This window comes from Lytechinus variegatus, chromosome 1 (assembly GCF_018143015.1).
Source record: "Lytechinus variegatus isolate NC3 chromosome 1, Lvar_3.0, whole genome shotgun sequence".
Lineage (NCBI taxonomy): Eukaryota > Metazoa > Echinodermata > Echinoidea > Temnopleuroida > Toxopneustidae > Lytechinus > Lytechinus variegatus.
Window position 1 is genome coordinate 14829455 of NC_054740.1, and position 9251 is coordinate 14838705.

Below are 9251 nucleotides of genomic sequence, written 5' to 3' on the forward strand. Positions count from 1 at the left end.
AGAAAAGGCGAAGAAAAAAGTTAAGGGGGAAGGAGGGGGGCGGGGATCATTGGGTCCCAGAGGAGGCAACCTAAGCGATACATACCCTTCTTCAATGTAGCGCAAAAATGCAATCGTAAAAAATGGGGAATGGATTTTTAACATTAGTTTTGTACTCTTGGAGAGAGAAAAGACATAGAAAATTGCAGAGGGTGGGGGAGGCCATAGGCGTAATCAAGTGCCAGCCCCTGTCTTTTTTGGAGGCTTACCGTAGGCGCTACCCCCAGCGAGCACATAAGGCAAATGTAAAAATAAATGGGAATAATTTTTTTTACATGACCTTTGTTTTCTTAGAACGAGAGAAAAGGCAAAGAAAAAGTTACGGAGGGGATGGGGGACAGGGGCGTAATCAAGGACCGGGTGTACCCTTGGCGACACTTCCATCGTAAAAGGGCAAACGTAAAAACAAAGGAACGACATTTTTTTTAATTTATGCTGATACATGACTGATGAAGTCATTGTGCCACTGAAAAGTTGTAAGGGGTGAATTCGTAGTGAAACCCCCATGTAGTGTCGGATTTTGGAATGGGTGCATTGGGGTGGGGTGATAATTTTGGGGAGGGTACGGTGCTGCAAATTATTAGCAATTCGTCAAATCGGGGGCAGTAATTTGATAATCCACATTGAATGCAATTCAGTATTTGACAATCTCTTTCAATTTAAATTCTTATGATAAAGGGATGTTGGAATGCAGGCGGAAGAAACATGGAGAAGGGGAGGCATATGGGAGGGGAAACTTGAACGAAAAAACATTAGTCAAATATAAATCTGTCAATATCTTACATTCCCCCTCCCCTCTATTATTTCTGTTAAGTTTCTATCTATCTATCTATCTATTTATCTATCTATCTATCTGTCTGTCTGTCTGTCTGTCTGTCTGTATTGTTGTTGCATCCATTCATTACATTCTATTATTTACATTTGGAAAATATGTGCTTGTGGCGGGGGAGTATTATGCGGATGTTGTTCGAGCGGGATAGACTAATCACATCGGAATAAAAACATGGGTAGCCCAGATATATTATTTCCATGATTTCTGAAGTTGAATAATCATTAAAAGGCAAGTAAGGAATCTATCGGGGTGATCATGCCATTGACACGACTGATCGAGTCCATAAGTGTCCGTTGACAGTTTCTGAGGAAACATATAGGACTAGCATTACTCATGGGGATTTCTAGAAACATCATAGCCTTTAGGATGTTCTTGACATCATCCACACGACCCAGTAGCAGGGTCGTTGCCCTTCCTGCAAAATGTTTCACCATCAGTCATGTCAGTGTTCACTGCGGCGTAGTCATGAGAAATTATGTGCCCACAAATCACATGAAAAGTAACAATACAAAAAAAAACTAATAGGAGCGGTGGGGGGGGGGGGGGTGAGTGTAAATAGTGAGATTTCATAACATATTCTTCCATTATGATAAATATGTTTTTTCCAACATATTCGACCATAACTTGCGATAAACCGTTCACCACCCCTCCTATCGTTAGCCCCCTTTTCCACATCTCACTACTTTTCTTTTTAGCCCGTCCTCTCCTCTTTTTCATAACCAGAATAAAATAGGCCTATGTCTATATCTCTCCATTATCATGATTATACTCTTTTGTTCACACGTTTGCTTACAATAAAAAGTTTTAACATCTTATTGACTTTTCAAAATAACCCCAGATTCAAGATTTCAAGATAACCCGAGATTGTCAAACTCTTAAAGTAGTCATACGAACACCCGGCCACGCTTTAAAAACTGTGGTGTAAAAACTGACACCAGCTGGTGTCTATAGAGGTGTTAAAATTACACCCTAGAGATTGAACACAACACAAATGAGTATAAATGTAACATCCAAGGGTGTTTAACTAACACTGTCAATTTAACACCGGTGTAAAATAACTGGTGTGGTCCTCTATGTACACTGGTCACAGTTTTTTCACGTCGAATCTGTAAAAGTGTTACCAGACTGCTGTGAAACGAATTAGACATGAAGTGTTGGCAATGTTTCAATTATCTATCTAATAAGAGGGCTGGAAATTTAATTAACAGCGTGACTATTAGTATAGGGGGAAGATTTCTTCCTATTTACATTATTCACCCCCATTCTGTTTAATGGTACAGTCATACCAAGGAAACTACTCCAGACCGAACAAAGCTATTACCGATTACTCGAATGACATACTATCGGTCGGTTTAGAGTCGGTTAAGTATGACTGTAGCAAACACAGAGGCCCGTATTCTGAAATCAGGTTTAACTTAGATCATGGTCTAACTCTGTGCTAAAATTGTGGGAGGCCAAATGTTTCAAAATTTTGTTTACAGTGATTGCTTTTCATGTCCATTCAGGAGCGTCACCAGGGTATTTTGAAAGAAGAGGGGGGGGGGAGAATTTTTTCAATTGAATTACAGGGGTAACACAGAGGTGCTGTGGCTCAGTGGACAAGTCTCCGGATATTGAACCACAATGTCCGGGGTTCGAATCCCACTATGACATTCGCGTCCTTTAGCAAGGCGTTTAATATCTGCATTTGCCTCTCACCACCCAGGTGTACTAAACGAGTACCTAGTGGGAAGGAATTCCTAGAATGCTCGATCCTCTGATTAGGGTAGCAGTGCTCGAGGCGGGTTAAGAGTATGCAGCACTTAGGAACATAGTTAAAAGCTGAATCGTTGCATAAAATTTTAATATTTCACGTGGCATGTTTAGGCTTTTCCGGAGTCCACTGAGAATCAGGACAATCTTACGAGATCTACATAAAACCGTATAGGCAAGGTATTGCAATCGGGCAAAAAAGTTATCGAGGATGAGTTCTGGATATGGTGTAGTTAAAATATGCGATGGAGCAAGCGAGCGAGCTCAGAAATGCGGTCCCATCCCAAAGCCAGAGATAATGACATGTACATTACAGATGTACTATCCTGTGCCCTTTTTCTTCGTATGGCGTAGTGCCCAAAGTCTATACGAAGTGGCCCTTGTCTGCGCAAACGCGTCTAGATTTTTAAAAAATACCCCCAAAACAAAAATATATTATATATCTCCAATCGACAGATATTTGATTTAAAAAATCCAAGCAAAAATGATGAATAATACTGAATTTCAGGCTTGTCAGATACATGGCCCTTGAAAGCGGGTGTGCTGGGATGCTGAATCAACCCCCAAATTTTCCTTGCGGTGCTGCGTGTTTAATTCTCCATAGGCAGCACCCCATGTATTATGGAAAATGTGTAAAAATGAAAAAAAAATGCAATCAAAATGACCTTCGTTTTGTAATGAAATTCTTTTCGTTTTTTTTTTCATCAAAGTTCTCGGGACCAATTGGATATCCATTCTGTAGTGAATTTTTTTTTGAGGGGAGGGGGTGCTTTTAAATTTACATCAACACCCCCAGCAAGATATCGTTCCCAGTGCCCTGGTCAGATAGATCTAACATGCCTAACGGCCTCAAAAAGCAAACTGTCTCATCATAACACCAGAATCTTATGTAAAGTGAACGAGTGCACAGGCATGTGTCACCGTTGTTGTTTTTAATCTTAAAATGACTGGCCACGGGGGTGGGGCGAGAAAATAATATATTTTCGCTCAATTTTGACACAAGCTTTTAAAGAAATTCACTTTGATAATACGGAGTTGAAGTTTTAGGTGTGCATACATGCCCCTCCTCTCTTCATACAAACTTCACCTCATTGGTATCGTGCATTTTGAATGGCCGAAAGGAAAATAATGTCCGATATTGCTCAAATTCTGTTTACGTGCTCTTTACAAATTCCATAAACAACTCCATCAAAAAACGATAGCATCTTCGCTCTATTCATTCCATTAATAGACTGGTCACCCATTAAAAGTTTGCAAGAATAATTAACAATAAAGTCAAGGGCAATGTCTGGCCGATTCATCACTTTTGTATTTATTTTACACGTATTGTGGACACATGCTTTTTACGATAACAAAACGGAAATAATGGGTCAAATCAAAGCCGGCCATCTCAGGCTAGATATACCAGAGGCCTATACATTTATCTAGGTTACAATTATTGCTATCGAATACTGTTCGAAAATGGTATAGACTGAAACCTTTAATTGTCCCACATTTTGGGAACTCAAAGAACTCTTATGGAGAACCCGATATTTATGGACACTGGTATATTCCCGATTGATCGTCCTCAGCTTCGTGGACTTTCTGTTTCATACTCATGATCTAACCCTACTTCACCTACAACCAGGCAATTCTTCAACTAACATTTGTTCTCATCGCCATTTGGCATAATTACAATTTTGTATAATAGGCTTATCTACTTGGCCTATAACCTTTCATGACAAGATCATCTCTTTATGATTCAAATTTTCATTTGACAATGTGAAAATAAGAAGAAGACGTTGAGGAAATTATACAAGTTGAGCAAAACATTAACCAATACTGCACGGATAACATACTGTCAACATAATAGGTGACAATCTGCCTATTGGTATTTGTGTGTGTGTCTCAGTTGATGTTGGAGTGAAAATTACACATTGTTAGTTTAAAATTACCGAGATTTGGATAAAGTTTTAACCCTTATTTTGTTGTGTAGACAGTGTACCGACTGGGCAGTATGATAAATGGGTCCCCGGAATGGACCAAATGTGTTGTAGAACCCTAACGCTAACCCTTGCGGAGGTGCCGCGGTCGAGTGCTCTAAGGCGCCTGAGTAAACATAGAAAGTCCGGGGTTCAACCCCCGACCGCGGCACCTGACCCTTGCCCAGATTCGTACTTACGTTATATTCTTCTATACACACCCTCGTCTTTTCTTTATCAGACTCCACCCCAGTCACCCCTCCCACTCTCTCTCTCTACTCCTCAAACTTCTCTTCTCCCCTTTCTATCATGTTCTATCTCCCCCTATCCATTTACCCCCTCTTGTTTTATTCATGTTTATCATATCTTATTAATGTTTTCTATTTTTTTTTATTTCTATCTCTCATTCTTTCTCTCCACCCCCTTCCCTCTTTCACCCCCCTCTCTCTTTCTCTCTCTCACACACACACACAGAAGCGTGCTTTCCTGTCTCGAGGTAACCTTTCTCATATTCTACTTTAAAATAATTCAGATTTTATACCAAATGCTCAAAATGTCCGAAAGAAGAAACACATGGTTCATTCTGACTCATTTTAAAGTAAAATGCGAGAAAATCTACAGGGAAACCGAACAAAACAAACGTCCTGAAAAACAATATCATTACTGACTTAAAATATTTAATTTTACCACGAAGCGCACCTTTGGACTGTGACATTCAATAATTATTGTTTACACGCAATGCATGATGGGATCATTAAGGAATACAGACCAGCATATATTTTAATGATTTTATAATGAATGAACGATGAAATAAGACTACGGGACATAACCCCAATAAAATTCTTTTTAAAACAAACGTTTGATATGGATTGTGGATTGTTATCACAGGTACGCATACACATTTACAGTATTTTGATTTGCTTGTGAAACAGTTGGGACATCTTACCTACCACAAATCATTTATTTTTCGCAGCCTGTGTCTATGAAATGCACTGATAGGACTAACACATTAAATCCTTTTCCAATTAAATGCACGATTAGATATGAGATCAACATCATTTTATGATGTTTTGTATGAACATACTTGACATAAGAATACACTAAACAATCTACATATTGAATAAACATGCAAACAGTACTGATAATCGTTTTACTTTACGCATCGGAAGAAAAAAAAAGTTGACCTACAATCACGATTTCAAAATCATTAAGGACTCTCCTTTGAAAAAAAAATATACATATATTTCCCACATTTTCATAGTGGCAGGAGACTAAAACAATGACACGGTTACCATGGTTACATATATAATTAAAATGACCACATAATCATATTTTTAGGGAAATAAATTCGGGTGCCAGTGAACGTTTGACCGATTTGGGGCATAGATAGAATCACAAAATGTATCAATCAGTTCCCATTGCCTGTTTCTGATCCACGCATGTATAAAAATGCAGCATAACCATTTCTCGCTTCGGATGAAATATGATTGTATACAAAAGTTTCAACTGCGTTTATTTAAATGGAAATATGAATATGATGGTGATATTGATATTAGATTTTTACGAGAGGTGCACTGGGGCTACCAACAAAAACCGAGAAAAGAAAAGGATAATGGTGAAATATGATAGTATTGTCTGAATATTACGTCAAATCTATCACAAAATTGGATTCCTTTGAAAAAAACGTCAGAAATTTGCTCGCTCGCAACTTTTCATGAATCTTACGCGACACGTGTCTAGCCCCTTCAACATTATTTTGTTTGCTCATTACGCCACTACAGGAGGTGAAATGTCCCCATCTTGAGACTAGATATACATTGTGATAAAGATTCAAATTGTTAGTTCATAAGAAATTTTATCGTGGAAGGATTGGCAGTTGGTTTAAACCATTTTTTGTCCATGTTTGTTCGGTTTCATCCACTTGGTCTTTTCCTATACCTCCATAACCAGTTCGTCTATGTTATCTGCTACCTACACCTTTTTTATCATTTCGATTAATTCCCATTTACGGATTGAAGATGATTTTCAATTGGCCTAACATCATCATGTAATGTCTATCTCATGAGACCAACTGGCCATTAGGCAAGACTGGAAGTGATAGAGGAAATTACAATTATAATTATATTAATAGACAAAATGACAATTGCCTAAAATGGGTTTTACACCAATACAATGAGATCAAATAGCGTTAGGCTTTCTACGAATAAAGCCATCAGGGGTTCACAAAAGCAAAAGTAGCAAGTCATAGAAAAACTTATATTGACCAATCAAAATCGTTGTTGCATGGGGGATTTATTCAAAAGAATGACCAGTAACCAATCAGAAATAGTGTTTCAAATGAGCGCTAAGGTTTGTGTTGACGAGGTCCTGCATGGACTATCCGTTTTCTTGCCACTCGCTACTGAGAGTGGTATCTTACTTTAGGAATGTTGGGAATTTAGGTTAAGGAGTTTAAGTATCTGCGAGGTGCTTTTGAAACAATAAAATAATATTGATAAAAAAAAACATTTATCTGATGTCGGATCGCTTTGATGACCAAGGAAGAGGCTCCGACTATAGCCTATAAATAGACATCCGAAGTGATCGCAGTCGAAGAATAGATTCAAACCTTCTTGGTTAAATAGCTTCAAGAAATTATTGAGGGATATTAGAATCAAGAAGATGAAAGAAATATGACCAGTCATTGTTCATTGACAGACGATGTTCGTATGCGGCACAACTTCTGAAATTTACCCACTATGGCCCGTATTCTGAAGTCAGGTTTAACTTAGACCATGGTCTAACTCTGTGCTAAAATCATGGGAAGCCAAAAGTGTCATTTTTTTATTAAGTTGTATGTTTTTTAGTTTATTGTGCTCTTTCCTGATTCATCGACGGTGAAGACAATCATTCATTTATACTTCCTACACAATTATGAATGATTTGAGAACCAAATGAGCTGAAATATATCTCTACTGTTAGTGATTTATGTAACAATTAGCTATCCATACTTAAACCACAAATTTAAACCTGAGTTTAAGTTAAACCTGACTTCAGAATACGGGCCTATATATATCCACATGCTTGAAAGCGCATGGTTTGAAATGGACACAATCATATATAAATCTTTTTTTTCAATCTATCAGAAGATAAGGGTCCTTTAAATTATCACAAATCCACTAATCTGATATTAAATGGTTCATTATGTAAAGGTGTAAAGTACTTTGCTGATATTCTCAGAACCCCGACAAAACAGAAACTAGTAAAATATACTTGATATTAATCTAGAACATTGGGGGATTATAAGCATACAAAAATAAAATGGCTATTTCGATACAGGTGCAGTTTTCAAAGTACTAAATACAATCTTGTTCATCATACGAAATTTATATTCAATAGATATGCATAATGATTACTGATAATATACGCACAAATATGTTCGCTTAAGATGAATATTCAGATCATAATGTCCATAAAGATATTTTTCTTATCTTGAACATCAATAAATTCATGCACTAATAATAATAGTCTGCAGCATTTTAATGCCAACAGTACTCTTACAGTATGCTGATATTTTTAAAATTATTTATCTAGGTAAACCTTTGTAAATTTAATTAAAGAATATAGTAAATGCTCATCGATGCAACTATTATAATCTTTTATACGAAGCACGTTTTAATCATCGTTTGTTATATCTAAAGCAATGCCCGGGCATGGCCAATTTATTGAGAGTTTTCTTTAAACCGTTCAAATTATTGCAAATAAACACTCAACAAAGGTGTTCTAGAATTTCTATAGTTGTGATTATTCTATTACTGAATAGCATATAAATCAACGTTAGACTGAATTCATTTCTTCATCTATTTCATATTTCACATTTATGGTATCGGCTATAGAATGTAGATAAAAACGAAAATATCATAAATAGACCCATAATATACATGATAAGGATAAAACTGGTAGTGTTTATATACATATTATATAGCACCCATAATTTAGACACGATTATCAATCAAGTTTTGGTGTTCACTTATCCTTCTTATACTACTAATAAGAGCCCATAGAAAACGAGCCACTTGCCTCCAATTTTGGTGGAAAATGTGTCAAACATGACAGCAAGACTCAAGCATGAACATGATATATGCTGTAACGAAAATGATTTCTATTGTGACCTTCCTTATTTTACTTATGAATAACTGCAGGGTCGATTTCAAAATAGTATAGCAATCATGCAATCACCTGCGACATGAAACCGATACATGTTATCAATTCTATAGATAAGGCTTCTTTTTCGGATCAGTATCCATATCTATTACGAATAATAAATTGAATAAAGTCATTTGATTTTAAGAGATTTCAAATTTGATTTTAAAAATACCATTTGTTCCAAAAAAATCTGACCGAAGTTGGATCGCATTCAGGTCGCATTCGAATCGTAATCAGATCATGTGTAGTGTGCGGCGGATTCAATACGTATACAATGTACTTTCCAACTGTGAAAAGTGACTAGTATCGTCTTATCTTGATACAGGAGTTTTAGAATCCATATACATATAATTTTTGATAAATGTCTAGAAAAAATAGTCGTTTTATTTCAGTCTGTCATTGCCATTTTTTAGAGGACATGGATTTTGGTCAACAACTTCACAATCTAACGATATGGATTGTATTATTAATATAAAAAAATT